Source organism: Anguilla anguilla, chromosome 3 (genome assembly GCF_013347855.1).
Source record: "Anguilla anguilla isolate fAngAng1 chromosome 3, fAngAng1.pri, whole genome shotgun sequence".
Classification (NCBI taxonomy): Eukaryota; Metazoa; Chordata; class Actinopteri; order Anguilliformes; family Anguillidae; genus Anguilla; species Anguilla anguilla.
In genome coordinates, this window is record NC_049203.1 from 61,648,462 (window position 1) to 61,668,858 (window position 20,397).

At 49.4% G+C, this 20,397-nt stretch overlaps 1 protein-coding gene across 1 annotated transcript in view; it reads left to right on the plus strand.

Moving 5' to 3' along the window:
* diaph2 (diaphanous-related formin 2) overlaps positions 1-20,397 on the plus strand; it is a 442,997-nt gene that overhangs the window by 33,071 nt on the left and 389,529 nt on the right.

The window sequence follows — 20,397 nt, forward strand, 5'->3', positions numbered from 1 at the left end:
TCTTGGGTTCACTATGCTCATTTGAACTTGATTCATGCCCCGCCCCACTCAATGATCTTAAATGTGATTTTTTTCTTCTCCTCCCCCCCCCCCCCCCCCATTTTGATAAACCAATAAATACTGCAAATCCAGCATGTGCTCCGGGAGTAATCCCAGGATTTCAGGGGCGAGTCTTGATATTCTCGTTTATGAAGTGGGTGTATAGAGACATGAACATCATTCAGGTTAGAGTCACAGAGAAAGAGAGAGAGAGAGAGAGAGAGCGAGAGAGAGAAATGATTTTTGTCCGGACCGTTTAGGCACGGCTGTCCTTCACGATCACCGTCATTGTTATTGATTTCATTTATTGTGGTAACGAGAAGCGATATTAATTATAACGATTATCGCAACACGATGAAAACGGTGTCCTTCACAGCCCCGATTAGGTACGGTATTTTGAAATTAAAAATTTAAATGCATTCAAATTATGAGCGAGGCTTATCTGGAAGTGAGGTTATAAACGAGAGAGAACGTCTTTGTTGTTCGTTCCTCTCTGTGCCGTTCGGGCTGTTCCACCAGACGCTGTGGCCATTTGGACGGTGGAGTGTTTGTGGACGGGGACGGTGCGGCGGTGGCTAGCCTAATGCGGCTCCTGCGGGAAAGAGCAGCTCTTTAGTGCGCCGAGTGCCCTTCTCTGCGAGCGGAACCTTGCACTCCCGCAGAAGGCGGTTTGATCTGTTTTCTTGAGATGCGAATAATAAAAAAAACGGCTTGAAGTGCAAAGTGTTTGAAAGCTCGAGATGGATGTTCTTAAATTTAAGTAGCCGCCGAAGGAATCTTTATCAGTTGTTCGGTCTCAATTTATTCCGCTGATTTGGAAAGAAATTTATTTTTTTGCGGCCCACCCCCTCCCCCCTTAGCGTTTTATTTTTTATTTTTTCTAAAGTGCAGTTTGGAATGATTCGCCTGTTGTGCTTGTGATTGGCGAACGGCCAGTTCCTCCCACACCTTCGCAGAACCCTGCTCCGAGTCCTGCGTGCGGTGCATGCGCACGTGGTTGGCAACAGTTGCTAACCATCCGGTTGCCAGTTGTGACAAAGCCGTGCACGTGGTTGCCGTGCATTTGCCTGCGGTTTGGGGAACGTGAGAGCCTCACAGAAGCGTAGCGGCGTTTCGGGGTGCCGAGGAAATGGCCCCTGCGGTCGATGGGGCATGGGAACGGTTTGGGACCTTCCTGGTGTGCAGTGGTGACCTTACCTCACTAATACTTGGCTAAATCTTTTTTATTTATTTATTTTATTTCATTTTCACTTATTCTCCTTCTAAAGATGATTGCTGTCATTTGGACTTGCAGGTTGTGGATATTCTTTGTGTGCCTGGTTGCTGCAAAAACTGTCCCCCCCCCCGTTTTGCAGGAAAATGGACTAACGTGCACACTCTTTCACCCCGCTACCTCTCTCCCTGTCTTTCATTCGCTGGGCCCGCGCGCTTTTTGTGGGTCGGGATTGGTGGTGGAGGTGGAGGCGTGGCCATTCACGCGAGTGGGCGGAGCCTGACGGGCGGGTGGGTGCGGGTTTTAATTCGGCCGGGGCTCTGCGGAGAGAGGGGGAGCGCCGGGAGGGTGGAGAGGCTCCGCTCTGAACTCCGGCGCGCTCCTCTCCTCACAAACCAAATCCCGCTAAATAAAACGGAGAGGCGCGTAATCCCACTTAATCTCCAGCTAATGCTGTGTGCACAGACCTGTGCAGATTGCACTTAGGGGTGGAGGGCTGGAGTGCAAATATTACAGGGAAAACAAACGCGCATTATCTTCCAGTTCCCCAGCTTCTCTGTCTCTGCGGCTGGAGTTCTGGCGCACACACACACACACACACACACACACACACACTTGCGCACACGCATGCACACACACACGCGCACACGCATGCACACACACACACACACTCACACGCACACACACGCATGCACACACAGACACACACACAAGACTACGTCCTCTTAATATCACTCCTTTAAACTCAATAGGGATTCAGTGCAGTTAAAGCCATATGTGGTACATATTAAAAGTGTAAAAAAGGATCCACCAATTTTCGCTAGCTGTCCCTGAATATTTTTTTAGTTAGATGTACACATGTATATTCACAGATTCTGTCAGTGTTATTTATACATTGTAACTGAATCTCTTTGTATACAAAACCATAAGAATGGTTACAAATGAATGGGAGAAATGCCCTGTTATTAGTGGCTACATGTTCTGTCCAAGAATGTGTCTCTCTATGAAAACGCCGTTTATCACAAGGTAGACAAGACGGGGAAAATTCCCATTATTCTCAGGCTATCTGCGGCGGAGGCCTCAAACCTAAGCCCAGCGCGGACTGTAACGTCTTTTCCAAAGGAGCCGCGTGTTGCTCTGACCCCCCCCCCCCGTTCATTTGAAAATTAGCTGCGCGGCAAACAAAAAACCGAATGTCTGTTGGCTGCGGCGCGAGTGTCCCTGACCGCTAACATTGCATGGCGGCGCTGCTTCCTCTCTGTGAAACGCACGCGCGCGACGATGATGATGAAATATACGCCCGCGCATGCCTGACGCGCTAACGCCCCGCCCGCGCTAACGCCTCCTTTTCCCGCTCACGCAACGGCGGAAAAAAACACGCCACTAACCGCTTAATTCCGTGTGACAAGATTATCGTTTCTCTGTGTAATTCAAATGCTCATTGTTTCGTGGGACTGTGTCGACTGTGCTGGGAAGGTGTTTGGGGGTGAATCTGCCACGTCTTTGCCCAGTCAGCTCGCAGTCATATGTTGCTATGATACCTGGCAATCTCCTCACGGAAGCCAACGGATAGCGATTCTATTTGATTAATTTGGCTACGAATGACAATGCCATTCGATGCCATAATCAGATTTGACAGATCTTCTGTTAGGAGAACAGATCTTCTGTGAGAAGTCATCTTACTAGACTTACTCCTGCATTCACAACATTTTCTGGTCAGTATGGAAATAGGAGAGGATACTTCCATAATAGTTGTGGTATGGGGTAAATACTATTTTAATGAACCCAAAGGTATGAGTGCACATTGCACAGTTGAAAAGAAACTAGAATTTTTTAATATTTCATAATCGAATACAGAGCCTTATTAGTTTATCTCAGCATTGCAGATTGCAGCAATATGGAAGTTAATATGCTGTGTACTTTGGAGGGGTTGAGGGATATATGTCAGTGTTAAGGGACAGAAGCAGACAGTGTTGCTGGGTGACTGCGTTTCCTCCCAGACCCCTTCCCCGAGAGCTGTGTGTTTTCACAATAATGTCTGTACTTTTGATTAAGGTTTAAAACGACATCCGAACCAGCTTCATATGCAGCATTTCAATAAAACACAATGAGGACCGCTGACTGTTCTGTGACTCGATCTCCGACAGAAGTTTCACACTTTCGGAGCTAGCGCAGAGGAGTGTGAACGACGGCGCGGTATAGCGTTCCGTGTGAAATGAACTCTCGCTGCGTGCATATGGTACCTATTGGACGTGCGCGTACTCCTGTTAGAGCTGAATTAACCCTGGGGATTCCACCGTGTGGCGAGCACGCAACGCACATGATCACATGATTGTAGGACTTGGCGGTTGCCGCAGTAACTCTGATTTAAGAGGGAGAATGGGAGTGATCAAGATGAATAACCAAAAAAAAAAAAAAAAAAAAACTTTATTTGCAAGGACGTGCAGCGAGCAGCCTGTTTAAGGGGGCGGAGGCTTTTTGACTTTGAATGACGAGCGGCTCACTCGCCGAATACATTTACTCGGCTGTCACACGCCCGTCTCGCCAGCCCCGCCCCTCCCCGCCCCTCCCCTCCCCTCCCGGCCCAGCCCGTTTTCCTAATAGAAGAAATACTCGCAGATTCTAAGAGTAATGCTCTTGGCAGGTAACGAGGTTAACGCTCAAAAATCACACCGACTGTGTCGTCCCCAGGGCTGCGGTGTGCAGATCTGACACATGAAGCAGACCGCCACTGACGGCCGATTGATTTCGGTCTTTCGGTGGGGTTTTCTGCTGGTTGGATTAGCGTGGATAAGGGGTCGTTTAGGGTTAATTCACTACACATCGATCAGCGCAAAAAAAACAATTGGATTTCCGGAAGAATCTCTGCACACACTGAAATGGCAGTAGGTTTTTGTAAAACTACCTACCTTTTTTTGCCAATCTCTTTCACTGAGCAACTCGCCCTAGAAACTGATGCACTCTTTAAACGGGTCTGCACTGGTGCAAGCTCCTAGACCTGAGCGAAGGGTTCAGACATTTTTTAAAATTCACGTGGCTTTACCCAATTATTATACCCCTTATTTCTCTAAAATAAACAAACTACAGAGGATGTGGTGGGCTGCATTGCTCATAATCATATATTTCCTCAGAGTCCTCAGCCAACCAATAAAATAAAAATAAAAATCCTGACAATGTAATTTTTCATTTGGTGCCAGTCCTAAGTACGCAAATGCATGGGGAACAAAAGTGCTGTAAAAATTAGCTGCACTGTTTTTGGTACGATGGGTTCCTCCCACCAGAGCGTCTTCATTAACGGACAGTAATGAACAGTAATGAACAGGTTAAATTAAGATGCACTGCACGTTAAGTAAGTAGTTTTGTAGCGCACACAACTTTTAGGGAGCGAGTCACAGTAAGGTCATCAGATTCATGATTCGCCCTCCGGGTGCTCCAGCCTTTGTCAAAACGACAGACATATTGTCCTCTTTGTAAACTTTTACACCTCCTGCACTTTGCGTGCTGTTCTTTCACTCGTCCTCTCCACACAAGAGGGGGACTGAGGCAGCCACAGTGTGTGTAACATGAAGTGAAAGTGCGCTGAACAAAATGCCTTCAACACTGTAGAAAATGAGTCAGGAGAAGCCCTGGCCTACTAATGATTGTGCTGTTTGTGTCTTTTTGCACTTTAACTCCTCTCGGCTGGCCGCATGCAGATAACTGGGAGCAAAGTAGCGGTAAGTAGCGTTTATTTCCTTGCTTTTTGAGCCCCTGTGTTTATCGTGCGTGCGTGTGTGTGTGTGTGTGTCCCTGTTCTCCTTCCCCTTTTGAAAAGAGGCGGTTGATTTAGCTGTGGAAGCCGCAGCTGAGGTCATTTTTATGGTTGGGTTTTTTTTTATTTTTTTTATTTTCAGCATTAATATTGCTTAATAGGCTGCAATTTTGGAAGGGCTATAAATTGTCTGTGTAATGTCTGCACGTAAATGGGGAATGCTTTCAAATAAGGAATTTCTAAATTATGCAGCCAAATATGAACCGCGGGCCCTTAGTTAATTTAAACTGCATTGCATTGAGATGTATCGCTGGCAATTGCATATTAGCATTTAAATATTATAACACCAGCAGTGAGCAATGGTTTGCATGTGAATGATCATAATCTGCTATCTCTAATCTGTTTGTTTTAACATATTGCATCTAAATGGCTGTCATTGTGTTCACTCCTTCTTTCAGACAGAACAATGAGAATATTGGCTCTTAATTAGATTTGCCTCTCTCTCTCTCTCTCTCTCTCTCTCACACAAACACACGCACACACACGCGCGCACACACGCACGCACGCACACACACACACACACACACGCCATAATTGAACTGCAGAAAAGGTATTGAGCGCATTCCCCCCCCCCCCCCCGTCGTAAACGCTTCTTGTTTAACTCTGCAGTTTGAGCGTGTTTTTGTTTGGGATTACTTTTCAGACGCCCCCCCGTCTCTGATCCACTTTGAGGCGCCATTTCGGAAATTCGTCCGTCGCCGTCTTTGTTGTTGTTGTCACTTAGTTTCCTCTCCAGCAGGCTTTTAAACGGCCCGAGTAATCTGTGTAAATGTACATTGTCCCGGCGGTGCCGGCGTCCCCCCCCCACACTGTAATGTGGTAATTGCGGTTCCGCTCCGGCGGTTTCTCACAATGCCGAGCCCCGTCGCCGCGGCGAATCAGCGACTCATTTTTGGAGGAGCGCGGTTATTACTCTCGCCAAACGCGGATTGTCACTTTTAATGCCGCCGCGTCGCGCGCGAGAGGGCTGACAGAGGCTTGCGATGATGCGGCGGTCAGGAAGTAGAAACGGGCCGCTTCCTGTGAGTTTGGGCCGGGGCGGCGCGAAGCTTCGGCGGGCCCGTCCCGTTTGAATCCGGCCCGGTTCATTTATGTTTTTTAAACTTTTCTCCTCGTGCGCGGCTGATGCGAATGAATAGTATGAAGACTGCTAATGATCGTCGGTGAATGAGAAGAGAGGATTCAGGAGGACTTCAGGGGGACTTCAGAGGCTGTTTACTGGAGGCCCCCCCCCCCCCCCCCCCCCGCCCCCCCCGCGCATGTTTGAGCGAGTCAGCTGACCGATCCAGCGCGGTAGCGTAGCTCTCGCGCGCGGAAGCGAGCTCGCGTTCCTGCAGCACGGACGGCTTTCGGCTCGGGGACGAAAAAGTTTGTTCGTGCAGGAAGAAGTGCGCTGGAGGGAGGGGGGGGGGGTGGCAACACGGTGCCCTCTGTCTGGCCTGGCAGACCCTGACCTTTGACCTGGCCCGGCGCCCGCGGTTTGGACCGGAGGAGTGAAAGTGGGCGCTGACATCTCCGACCGCTCCATCGCAGAGTTATAAAAAGAAATGAAAAGGAGACATCCTTCCATCGCACCGCTGGATAGGGGGTGTGAGGGGAGGGGCGAGGCCAAAGGAGGGAAGGGGGGGGGGTTGGGGCGGTTGTGGCCCTCCTCAAGATTTGGCATTTACACTCTGCCTGCGCTGCATCGACGCCGCCCGCGGCACACACTGAGGGTCGGGGGCGGGGGCGGGGGCGGGGGCGAGGAGAAGCGCCCACAACATTTATTCCTTTGCCTCAAGCGTGAAATTTCTGTCATCTTCTCCAGGTAGCGTGTTTGGGCTGGAGGGTGGGGGGTGCGCGGGGGGGGGATTCACTGAAGAAGACGTGCTGCAATGTCTGATGCAATGCCTGTGTGCAGAATCTCATCTTTGACCGGGCCTCTCTGTGCTGTGGGGGCCGGAGTGCAGGGGCTCGGGGGTGTGCTGACCGCACAGAGATGCCTGGCCGAGGGAGGCGTGGCATTTGATTGACGGGCCTCGTGGTGCTGCTGTATGAGGCGGCCATCTTGCGTTTAAACTAAATCGCAGATGCTGCTCTGATGCCTGCTATAATCCAGCCATGGAGATGTGATATGTTACAGGCATATGAAACGCAAAGCTTTGGGGCAACACATCTATCGCTTGCCATATGACTTTCTCCAGGATGGATTTGGGTGAATACAACTTTGTGGGAAATCAGCATTTGTATTTGCAGCCTAAAGCAAGCAGATGTTTTTTAACTATTACCGTCATAAAAACAAAATGACGAATAAGGGGAACCGCGGGCACAAATGATCTTTATATCGGTGTTTTGTTTTGCGACCAAATGTTGCGCTTGCCCCAAGGTCGGCGAAGACAGCGGCAGTTGCTCTCTCTCTCCGATCCCGGACAGCGATAGACCTCGGCAAGGCCGCGCTCTCCTGTCTGAACGTGCGGTCATCGCCATGGTAACGCTCTGCCAGCGGCGAGCGGTCCGGAGGGACGGCGGTATATAGAAATCTCAGACCTGCGGGATCTGTGATATTCATGGCGGCGCGGCGGGGCTTAAAGAATAGCGCTTTTGTCGCGGGAAATAATGGACAGAGCTGGGGGTTCCCCCCCCCCCCCCTCCATCAGCACACACTGGGAATCAGTCACAACCTTTTCACTTAAACAATTACCAGGACCCGTTCTTAAGAGTGACCTCTCAAAGTGGTGTTGCATTAAACGGACGGCAGCACATCCCTGAGGAACTGGGGGGGGGGGGGGGGGCTCCAGCGCGGTTTAGAGAGATCAAACAAAGCTTTGTCAAGTGAATCTCCTCCACATGGCTCTGCCCCCCCCCCCCCCCCCCCCAACCCCTCGTCCTCGAACGCTGACCTCCTGTCACAATGAGGACGGAATGAAGATGATGAGCATCCGGATGTGTTTTCTCCCCTGGGCGAACCCAACCTTTACCCCACCGCTCTTCACCATCACCCCATTAACCGCACATGCTTTAGCAACGACCCAAACTGCAAACTCAATCACTGCGGGAAGGTCGCAGCTCGGCCTTTTTTGGGCCTAGGGTCCCGGCAGCTGGGCTTTACTGAACTGGACTCCGGGGAATGTGGTTATTTGGAAGTGCCGAGCATGTCTTACCCAGCAACCCGGTGGCCATTGCTCTTGGCGTTTTCCACCAGAACTCTGGCATCTTTAAATTTAGTTTTCACTCGCGTGGTATTGACTATTAATTTTTACGTTCCAGTTAGATGTATACGTGCAGTTATATTCTGAAGGTTTTTATTTTTGACTCAACAGATTTTCTGGTAAATTCCCTGGGGCCCTTGAGCCCAAAACCCGATGCAAAATGTTCCATCGCCCTCGTGTGACTTCTCTCTTGAGTTTACGAGCGGAAGTGAAAGAAGATCAGTCCTCGTTTCAGAGGAGATAGATTTTTACGTTTTAATTTCACTTTTATTCTTTGGGCTTTGCGTCTGCTGGGTGAGGCTGTGTTGCCTGGTGAGTGAGAAGCGTCCTTGACATTTGTCCATGGCTTTCACTTGTTTCGACAGCAGCCTTTGTGCCCAGCCCGCGTTTAATCTTGAGTTACTCGTGCGCTCACCTCTCCTGCTTTGTCTTTTTAAGACCAGGACAAGCAGCAGATTCACCAGCAGTCCCTTTCACTCCCAGGCTCGGAGCTGGAAGGGGGGCTGGGAGCTGTGTAAAGGCCTTCTGTATTCACATTTACTATTTAAATCAAGGCCAGCGTGCTTAGCCCAGCCCCAGCCCCTAACCGCCCCCCCCCCCCCACACACACACACACACACACACACACACGCCCCCACACCCCCCACCCACACCCCCCAAGCCACGGTCTGAAAAGACGTTTTGTTTTCGAACAGTCCATTAATGTTGACCGGTCTGCGTGCGGAGCGGATTCGACGTGGCGCGCGTCCTTGGCGCATTCAGAACAGGTAGCGGAAGAGGACTGAATGGAAGAGCTCCGCCGTTACCCGGGTGACATTGAACTACAAGGTTTCTGACAGATTTGAGCCTTAATTGTGATGTCAGGCACATGCAAACGGGAGGATTCGTCGAGAAATTGAATCTCCTTTGTCGGCGAGAACGCTAAGAAAGTATTTACTCTGACTGACCTTTGTCGGTGTCTGAAGGACGTAATCACAATATTGCTAATTTCTCCAGCTCCCCCCTGGGTTGTGGGCAGTATTGCTTTTCAGAGTTTACCATCCAGCGTGGGGCTGTAATCCTACGTACAGGGCCCTAATGTGGGACCACAATGAAGTCTTTTAATATCGTGCGAAGTTTGTGAGCTACGTAATACAAGGCTCCTGAGCTTTTCTCGCCATAAAGGATCGGATGATGCGGCTCGCAAATCAAACGCAGTTTTTCCACTTCAGTTATCAAACTGTGAACGCTCATTCGTTATGCTTTCCGGCGTTAAGAAAACCAGACCGAACGCCAGCCTGTTTCCTGTATCGATTCCAGCGCGCTGTATCCATGGCAGTCGATACTGTCCCGGTCGCCCCGTCGCCATTTTCTGTGATTGGTTCTACGTTCTGGAAACGCTAGCCTTGTTGAAACGTGCACGTTTTACACTTCTACACATCCGCCCTCGGCCTTTTGAGCGCCACGCGCTAACCCGAGTGGAGTTCCTCATGCTGGTCGGCCATTTTAAAATCGCACGGACCGGCTCACGCCCACGGCAGCGTGCTCGGAGCCCGAGGACAGAAGAACGCGGAGCGGTTTCAGACGCTTCGCCTTCAGAGTCATTCCTTCACGTCAGAGCCCCTCCCAGGGGTAAAGAACCCGAGAGACGTTTCTCCTTGGGATTGGCGACCTTGGCTCATCGTGCAAATGGACGGAGTGTAGCACAGTGGGTAAGGAACTGGGCTTGTAACCGAAAGGTCGCAGGTTCGATTCCCGGGTAGGACACTGCCGTTGTACCCTTGAGCAAGGTACTCAACCGGAATTGCTTCAGTATATATCCAGCTGTATAAATGGATGGAATGTAAAATGCTGTGTAAAAGTTGTGTAAGTCGCTCTGGATAAGAGCGTCTTCTAAATGCCTGTAATGTAACGTAATGTAAATAATGTCTGAATGACACGGGCAGAACTGTTTCGGAGGTCGCTGTGGTTACGGGGGACGGTCTGCTCCGTGCCAGAGCCGGACCCTGGGTGGTGGGGTCAGGTGACTCGCGCCGGAGCTGAAAGGCTTGGATCTGCATTCTGGGACCGCTCCGCGGTGGAGGATCGTTGGGCGGCGGCGGCGGCGGCGGGGGAACAGCGCTCGCGGTGGAAAGTTTGGGGCCGCTCTGATAGTTGTTGAGTGTTGTCTGTCCTTTGAAGGCTGAGGCATTGCAAGGTCACGGTGCGGCTGGGGGCTCCTACACCCTGTGAATACGATTAGCGAGAGGCTTTGTTTTCCCCTTCGTCTGTGATTATTATTTATTATGAGGCTGTTTTCTCACCTCAGTTCAAGGGGAGGGGGGGAGGGAGGGAGGGAGGGGGGGGCGGTGATGCTGCCTTTCTCTCGCGTCTCTCCGCTGTGCTCTCTTATGAACTTGCATCTGCATTGAGGAATGTCATTCCAAGACGCAAGATCAGAGGGTCTATTTATGTTTGTCGAGGGAAATCACTTATATTAAAGTTGCGGAGGGGGATGGATTGACAAATAAAACAATATTCATTTTGATGCTTGTCCTTTTCCCGAGAGCTTTATTAATGTGAAGGCTGTTACTTTTCTGCGCACGCACCTTTTTTGCATAGTTTTAATGCTTTTCAGTCAAGCCCTAATTCAGAAATGTCAAGTGAGACGTGATTGATTCGCCTTTAATACAATTTCGGAGATGTTTTATGAAGGATTATTTATATTGCAGCTGGTGTCTGAATTTCAGCATGCGTGTATGAGTGGCAAGAGGGCAAGAGGATTTAAATATGGTCCCTGGGTATTGAATTAAACAGGATTGTAAATGAGTTTGTTCTTCTTGCCTGTACAATCCATACTATTAGCCAGTATTCTGAGTGCGAAGCACGCCAATTGTCCTCTGACAGAAGCTTAGAGTCTGGCTTTCTTCACAATAAATGTTCATGAGCTCACCCTAAGCCCCCCCCCTTCCCCCATTGGCTCGTTCAAAGCAACGTGTGGCTGAGCGTGTCAAACGGCCTTTTTGTACATGGTGGAAGGTACTTTTAAGCTTGGAAGCATGACCTTTTAGAAGGTGTAACGAGCCCGGTCCAACACCAGCCCCCCCCCCCCCGTTGGAGAACCTGGCCCGCTGTGTGGGGTCTCCTCACAGGCAGACAGGCAGCCCGCATTCAGTCAGAGTAAGAGACACGAGTCCCGTTTCGCAGAGGGTGAGGTAAAAGGAGTGCAGCAGTGCCTGCTGTGCTCAGGAGTCATGCATGGGAGACTCGCCGATGGGCACCCGGATGCCCTTTGGATGCCCCCTGTCTCTTTCCTCCTGTCCCTGTGACCCCGGCATCACAGCCTCTTCCTCACCCTCCGGTTGGCGCCGGGTGCAGGGTGACAAGGGCTCAGATGCCAGCACCCCTCCACCCTGTCTGTGGCAGCCAGCGTGGCCCTGTTATGATGGGAAGGCAAGGAGAGGAGACTCCATTTTAGAAATGTAACAGGGCCACGCCATGTTTTCTGCTTTGTCATTGCCTTTCTTTCTGAGGAAGGTAGAGAGAGACTGCACAGCTGCAGTGTGTGCACAGCTGAGGCAGAGAGAGACTGCAGGGCTGCAGCGTATGCACAGCTGAGGTAGAGAGGGACTGCACAGCTGCAGTGTATGCACAGCTGAGGTGGAGAGGGACTGCACAGCTGCAGCTTGTGCACAGCTGAGGCAGAGAGGGACTACACAGCTGCAGTGTATGCACAGCTGAGGCAGAGAGAGTCTGCACAGCTGCAGCGTATGCGTGGCTTAGGCAGCTGAGGCAGAGAGGGACTACAGGACTGCAGTGTATGCACAGCTGAGGTGGAGAGGGACTGCACAGCTGCAGTGTTTGCACAGCTGAGGCAGAGAGTGACTGCAGAGCTGCAGTGTATGCACAGCTGAGGTGGAGAGGGACTGCAGGGCTGCAGTGTATGCACAGCTGAGGCAGAGAGGGACTACAGGGCTGTAGTGTATGCACAGCTGAGGCAGAGAGGGACTACAGGGCTGCAGTGTATGCACAGCTGAGGTGGAGAGGGACTGCAGGGCTGCAGCTTATGCACAGCTGAGGCAGAGAGGGACTGCAGGGCTGCAGCTTATGCACAGCTGAGGCAGAGAGGGACTGCAGGGCTGCTGTGTGTGCACAGGTGAGGCAGAGAGAGGCTGCACAGCTGCAGCATATGCGCAGCAGCTACTGCGCAGGCGGCTGCTTCTGATGTCCTCCGCACGAGGGGCCTGGAGGCTGCATTAGGCGCAGTAAACTTTATCGCATATTTTTACAGCCCTGCGCTCGGTATGCATTATGCATTGCAGTTACAGTACCTGCACGAGTTTGCTTTACGGAGCTGCAAAACGCTTTATTCTTTTTCTGATTTAGGAGAGATGTAGGACTCCTGAAGCGGGGGGGGGGCTCCTTTCATTTCTCAGCTCTTCTCCCCGGTGCACATGTCAACAGCACCGGCCCATTCATTTCTTTTTCATATCTAATTGAATTTTTTCTTATGCGACTCGGTCTCTGGAAGTGTGATGGCTCTGTCTGTGCTTTGGATCCGGCTGTCCGGTCACGTGTCCTCCTCTCAAATGTGTAATCACGGCACATCTGATTCCAGCAAGGTGAGGCACGTGCAGCTCTGTCCAAATCTTCCAGCGTGATATTTTCTGAATTTCTGCATGTTGGGTAGCAGTTTAGAGACGTCTGTCAACGTGCAATTCGGTGTAGAGGCGAAGCAGCTAGTTTAAAAATACATGTTTTTTTTTTTTTTTTTTTTTGAAGCGTCTGGAGACTTTGCATTTCATTAAAATGCAAGAGCCATAATGAAGTGTTCCTCATAAGGGAGAGGGCTCTGAGGACAGGTTATGACGGTAGGGGGTGAAGCAAGGTTATTTTCTCCCTGGGGTCGAAGGTCGTGTCAATGCAGTAATCCTCCAGCAATACCTGCGCACCCCCCCCCCCCCCCCCCCCCCCCGGAGGCTGGCTTTGAAGGGAGGATGCGCTGTGTCAGTGTAATCCTCCTCTAATAAGGTGTATTGCACTTCACAGATAGCATCTCCTGTGCCTGGAGAGTTCCTGTCTGCCCTGTATCCGCATGTGCGGGAGTGATCATTATTTCCTCATCAACAGCGCGTGAGCCAATATCTGAACGGGGGGAAACTGCGGTGATTTGCGCTTCTGATTGAAGCCAGATCAGAAACCCCACATCATCAGTCTTGGCGTTTTATTTATTATTTTTTTTGGAACCCGGGAGAAATTCGTCCAGGAAAAACGGAGCTTTAAACTTATAATGGCATCTACAGTCTGCGTTACAGAAGGCCTTTTATAACCTTCAAAAACAAGAAAAAACAAGCAAAAAAAAAAACCCAACTCCCTTTCCGCCTCATTCTCTGTGTAAATGTGTTTGTTCTCCGTACCTGCGCGGATCAGACGCGCGGCGCTTTATAAAACGCAGAATTCCGTCGTCGTGTTCCCGGAGAGACTGGCGGTTTCGGTTGAAGCCGCTTGCTCGCCGTGTAAGGAAGGGCGGGATTTTAGCGGCCACTAGATGGCAGCAGATCTACAGCGCCGACTCCGGTAACCGCATAGAGGGGGAAAAAAAAACACCTCATTGTTGCCATGGAATTGACCTAATGCGGTTCTCTCAGGCCCCCTTGCTACACCACTGTGTCTGTCTGTAATGCCATTTAAATACCTTTCCCCGTCCGAACGGGTTCTACAGGGAGCGGCGTAAGCTGCCGTAAGACGCCTGATCTTTAAAGAAGAAAATAAGTGCGAAACGTCGTTCGGACGGACTCCTGCGCGGATCAATACGCTCGCCTCCGTTTGCATCGGGAGAGGAGCGCGGCCTCCCGAGGCCCCGGCGAATATCGACATCAAAAGGCGACAATTAGCTCCTTAACTACATTTTATTTCCCCCGGTGATGAACTTCTCGGACGCAGCCGTGGACGCCGCGGAGGCGTGCGCTATCTCGGCCCACTATCGACAGCCCGGCCATCGGCTGCGCTTACGCAATCAGATCTGAATAATTTATGCCGGCGCCAGTGAGACGGTCGCGCCACAGCGCAGACGATAGCAGAAATAAATAGACGGATAAATAAATAAATAGGTAAATAGATAAAATTTTGGTCGCGCTTGCGGGCCGGTTATGGCAGTTCTGTCGGGTTTAGTGCTCCTCCAGCTGGACGGCGTTTGAGCCGACGGCCTGGCGCTAATCGCAGGCCGCTAAACCGCGTGGCGGGGACGCGCGGCTCGCCAGCGCTCTGTCGGGTCGGTGAATTATCGCTCGTCCGCTGGAGGAGGGGCGGCTGAGGCGTCTCCGGCGCCGTCGGCATATGCCGCGGTCCCCCCCCCCTCACCCCCCCCGCCTCTCCCGGTTCAGGTGCTCCCGGTAATGCCGCGCATCAATTTTTAAAGCGCGACCATATGGCGGGGCCTGTTCTTCCTCAGGTGCCTCTGCCAAGACAATACGAATTAAATCTTTTTTGGGGGGAAAACAAAAGCCTCTCCCTGCGGGATTTCGGGGATTCGCTCCTGCCGGGATCCCGACGGCCCACCGGTGGGTAGCGGGACGCGTAGATTGATTCGAAACGGCACGCATGCGTCTTGTTCGTGTGCGTTTCCTGACTGGCTAGCGGCGTCATAAACCAGATTAAGACGCGCGCGGGCAGTTTAACTGACGCAGAATGGGACGCGTCTGAGTGCTCATTGCTGGTGACTGATCTCCGTTTATGTACCCTGCGCTTTGATTGATATGGGGAGTTGATATATACGGTTACTGGTGCTAGGATCTCCCATTGAAAATGATATTGAGTGCATGTGTATCCTGAGTTAAGTAGTGTCTGTCAATGCGCTATATATTGTGTAATGAAATAAGTTAATGTATCACCATAGATGGTGCCTATATTGTTTGATAGTTGCGAATAAAGTTTTGATGAAAATCTGACTGACATAAGGGTGGTGGGGGGGGGGGGGGGGTGCTGTATTGAGTTGCAGGGAGGTGCTGATGGTGAGACAGACACAGCAATTTGATGTTGCTTTGAGTCTGAATAGGCATGTTATAAACATTAATAGACATGTTATAGCCTACTGCCTCCTCAATTGAATGGGAATGGCTTAATGAACTATCAGAAATTACCTGGCAACCAGGCCTTAACCCTTTGAAGATTAGGTTTTTTGGAATGTTTTTTCAGTGTTCTAGAACCCTGTTGCTTTCAGTTACCAGTAGTGACTGTTGCATCAGCATTGGAGTATTCAGTTATGAACATTAGAATCACATGTTTGTGGTCTCACACCTTAAAGGGTTATTATGTGGCAGTGGAGTTGTATCTTCAGGCTGACCTCACACTGAACTGAACTGTCTTCCTTCCTTTACATTGAATGGTGTCCGGTCACCAGTGTCTAGGGAGAGACTTAAGAATCCCAGCCCCCACCCCATCTTCGTTTTCGCTTGGGCGAATCATTCCGTTGGCGTGCCTTCTTCCTTCACAATTATGCAAGAAAAATCTTTTTAGTTTCTGAAATAAATGAACCTCGGATTCTAAAATTGTCATTTGAATTGTGCCTTTCATGTCCCTGTGGTTCTGCTTAAGCAGATCAACCCAAGCCTCTAGTGAGTGGTTTTTTCCCCCTCAGTTTTGCATTTCTGAACAAGTTGCGTAACTGTAATGAATTCCATTATTCAAAAACCAATTACTGTAGTTGTGCTTTATGTTTTATTTTTAAGAAAGCATTCTTTGTGTCAGGTCCTCTGTGGAATAGTGCGGTGAAAAGTGTCTACCAAGAAAGAACTTCTGATGAAATCTCCTACTTTACCAACAACTTTTAAAAAAAACGTGCTGAAGGGTCTGAACTAGAGAACGGCTCTCGAGGAATCTAGAGCTCCAGGAACTGAAGGAAGCTAATGATTGTGTGAAGTCCTAGGCAGTTTCCAAGTTAAGCACATACACCCCCCCCATCCCCACCCCCCAACATATTCATAAATGTGTCTGTCCGAAATATCCAGCGAAACCGAAACGGAAGTAAATGGGATGAATAGAAAACCATTGTAGCAACGTGTTATAAAAACCATTCCAGAATGTTTGATAGTCGCTATTCCCGAAGGCACAAATGGCCCCGCTGGAGTACACACGGCTGTATTTCTCTCGGAGACGTGAATTAAGATGTGGCTTTGTGCAAAAAAAAAAAAAAAATACCCCCAAAAAAAACCAATGCATAAAAAGATTGGACACTGTGTCTTTGGTATTAAGAGGGACTGAATGGCCAAGAGAAGAAAAGAGTCGTGCACGCTAATATTGTGAGAGGAAGGCTTGAATATGAAAATTACATTTTTTTTTTTTTCTTACATTAAATGTAATTAACGGTTCATAATAATAACAATTGGGTCTCTGTCAGAAGCCGCTGTCACCCCACAGTACTCTTTGTTCAGAATAATTATATTTATTAATGATCATCAAAGACCGAAAAGAGGCAGTGAATTGTAAAGTTTTTATTCCTCTTTTTCTATGAATTTTGCCAAGCTAATTGTGTCTGCTGCATGGAGGATGGGGCTGATGAAATTTATAATGAAGGTTTGCCTGCGTCTTTCATCTGAATGAGAAATTATTGGTACTTTTTAAGCCATTTCGTGTGCCTGTGAGTTGCGCGGCTGTCATTTCCGTTTCTGTGAATTACCAAAAGTAAAAGTTACGCGCATATTGCAATACACTATAATTTAACTTTGTGAGAAATTGTAAAATCTAATTATCGCCACGAGCACAAAAAGAAATGTTAAAGTCAAGAATTCAACGCACATTACTCGCGTGTCCTGAATCGTAGAGCGGAGCCGGGGAGAGGATCTCTGTTCATCTGGAGTGAAGTTTTTGAAGATATGAAAAAAGGACGAGGCTCAGGAAAACGAGCGATTTGTCAAACTTCACGCGCTGTTCTCCCGCTTGCGCTTGGATACCTGCGTAGCATGTGGTTGCAAAGTATGGTGTCTGCGTGCTTTAATGAACGAAAAAGGTCATCTCTGCGAAGGCTAATTTCTCCCGCCGTCTGTTTATCTGCTTCGCGGCGTCCTTTCAGATAAACTGATTCGAGTGTTGTTTTCCGTGAGCGGCGGGGCAGTAAGCGCGTCTTCAGATCTCCACCGTTAATCCGAACGGATAACAGACGCCTGGAATACTCAACCTGTGGTATTCCGGTAGAAGGAAGGGGCCATTAAAATCCGAGCTCCGGCCATTAGAAGTGTACCCCCGCGCTGGTTTCGGCCCTGTAAATTGGGCCTCTTTCTTGGGAACAGCTGTTGGCTATTAGCGGCCTGTGTTCCAGATGTTTCCCTCCCCCCACGCATTGATCATTTTAACGGTTTTGGGAGTGACCCCATTACCGCTACTGTATCTGGGCTTGCCGGGGTCATTACTCCGCGGGTTGAGATCGATACGTCGCGAAGACTTTACGAACCACAGCTAGCGTGTAATAACAGCTCCGCGTCAGATGCTGGCACGCTGGTTGTGTAGCCGTAATGGGTCACGATGGGAACTATAAACAAACTCTGATGTGTTTAAATACATCGGCATAGGTGCTGAACACATTTGAGTGGGCGCGCTGGATATCACCGATGCATAGTTTTTTTCCTTTTTTTAAATTTTTTTTGAGGCTAAATTGCACTGTTGAACTCCTTGCTGAAATGACTTTTCCCGGTGATGGTAATTGGAACTGAAAGTGAATTCATTCCCTTCCCCTCTTATTTACATTTGAGAATTGGCTGTTGAGGGAAACGGCTTGGATGAACTTTGAAAATGCATCGATGGCCTCTCAGTCACCGTGCTTCCAAAGTCTGCCTCGTCATACGCCTGGTCTGACCAGCCCCGGCATAAATTAGAAGGGGGGAGAAGGGCATGCATGGGCGTGTGCACGCGTGCCCGTGTCTGGGTGCGTACGTGTGTGTGTGTGTGTGTGTGTGTGTGTATGGGCCTGCGTACATGTGTTGCGCCCGTGGACAGGCGAGGTTTTACGTCTGCATCCGTATGTGTGTTTGTTTGTGTGCTCGGTTTGTTTGTGTGCCTTTTAGTGTATTAGATGCATTAGATGTAATTAAGCTACCTGAGCTGAGGGACCAATCATCCGTGGAGCCTGGAGCTGCCTTGCTGTCCTGCGGTCGCTCTGCCCGGCTCGCGCCCGCCCCCTGATCTGTGTCTCTTTTCTGGGCGCGGAGGAGGGGAGCCTCTCATCTCTGCTTTTCACCGCGAGGTTAAACTGGGGCAGGGGATGTGTGGCACCGGGAAGAGAGGGATGCTGGGTAATGAGCCGTGACCCACCCCCCCTCCATCGCGCCAGGAGCCCGGGCACCGCCGCCCGCCCACAGATTGCCGGGGATGAGAGCCGGCGGCGGCGCTGCAGAAGCTGGCGGGCGCCACGGTTACCGCGCGGAGCTCTGGCTTCTTATCGCCGCGGCGCGAGGAGAAGCGGGGGGGGGGAGGGGCTTCGCTTTCGAGAACTCGCCCCGGGCTGCGGTCTTCGCCCCCCCCCCTTTTCCTGCGTCTTTTTGCGTCGTCTCGCTCGCTGTTCCGGTCGCCGTTCGGCCTCGTTGCCGTGGCGTTGCCTGACTGTTGGGTGTTGGGTCTGCCGTTTCGGTTGTAGCACCAATCCCCCTCCCCGGGCCCAGCCCCGTCCCGGGGCCATCCTCGTTCTGCGAGCAACGCCCCTGCCGCAGAGCGACGCGCGTGACGCCGCCACTCCCCTTCCGGATCTTTCCCTCGCACGGCGACGGGCGGCTGTGCTCCGGCTCGCCGAGCGGAGGGAAAGCTACCCCCATGGTTAATTACACGCAACTTCCCATCAATCTTAATTTGTTTCCTTTTTTATGTCATGTGAAGAGACCGCTCTCACTTAATGAAAACAGAAAGGCATCATTTTAATTACAACGCACTTGCATGGAATTTGGATAAATTGTTTTATTCTTGGCTAATGAATTTTTCATCAGTCAGATATTAACATTCAGCTATCTTAATCCCGCTGCTTGGAAGCGGCAATTAAATGTGTTTTCTTTTTTCCCCTCCTTGTTGGCCTGGGCTCTGCGTTCTGTGACTGGGTAAAAAAAAAACTCTGGCGTCTTGTTATGGGCAGGAAACAAGGAGCCTTTTCAGTAATTTCCTGGAGTAGGAAAAGGCTATGAAAGTAATAAACACTGATTTTATGTGATGTTTACGAGATAATTCCACAAGGGGTTGATTTGAGCTTGATTCTCCTATAAATGGGTTAGCTCCCGTGGAACTGAGCGGTAGAGGGGGGGGGGAGCGGACCTCCCGCTCGGGCACGGTCCATCGTACCGTGTACCGAGTATTTGGGAGCCCCCGTTCCGGAGTGCAATTAGAGGAGTGTTTGTGTTTTGATCCTGTTTTTTTCTGCCAAATGGACTGTGGTCTTTTCTCCATTTTTTCTCCACGTGTTTTAAATGCGGTATATTGTTTAAAGGTTTAGGAAGGGTGGTCATTTCCATTTAAATTGCCCGTGTTCGTGTGGTAAAATGGGTCCTCTTTCTCTCATTTCATGTTTGACATGTTAACCACAGCATGAACCCATTGTGCTCTGTGTCGGCGTTTGGTTTTTTTCCCCCCCTTTTGAGGCAGTTATAATGGGATATCAGGAAACATAATGATGTGTGGGCATTGTTATTTGCTTCTGTTCACAAAACAATTCTCCGGGTTATTGCATTTTACGGCTGGGGGAGTTGATCACTCATATTATGGCAGCGTAAATGGGAGTCAATAATTTAAAAACTGATGAGATAATGCTCTCACTTTGGCGAGAGAGCCATTTGTATGCATGCTTAGCATTACTTTTTATAAATGTACTTTTTTAATCAGTCTAGCATTCTGGTTGCCCACCATCTTAGCAAGATAAAGCTGAGGAGGCAATGGTGTGTTTTTGTGAGAATTCTGTACAGATGCCCGTGAAGACATGAATCCTCTATAAAATAATAATAATAATAATAACAATGATAATAATAATAATAATAATAATAATAATAATAATAAACAGTAATAGTAATAATAATAGCAATGGTTGTATAATAATAATAATAATAATAATAATAATAATAACAATTGTATAATAATAATAATAATAATATTTATAATAATAATAATAATAATAATAATAATAACAATTGTATAATAATAATAATAATAATATTAATAATAAT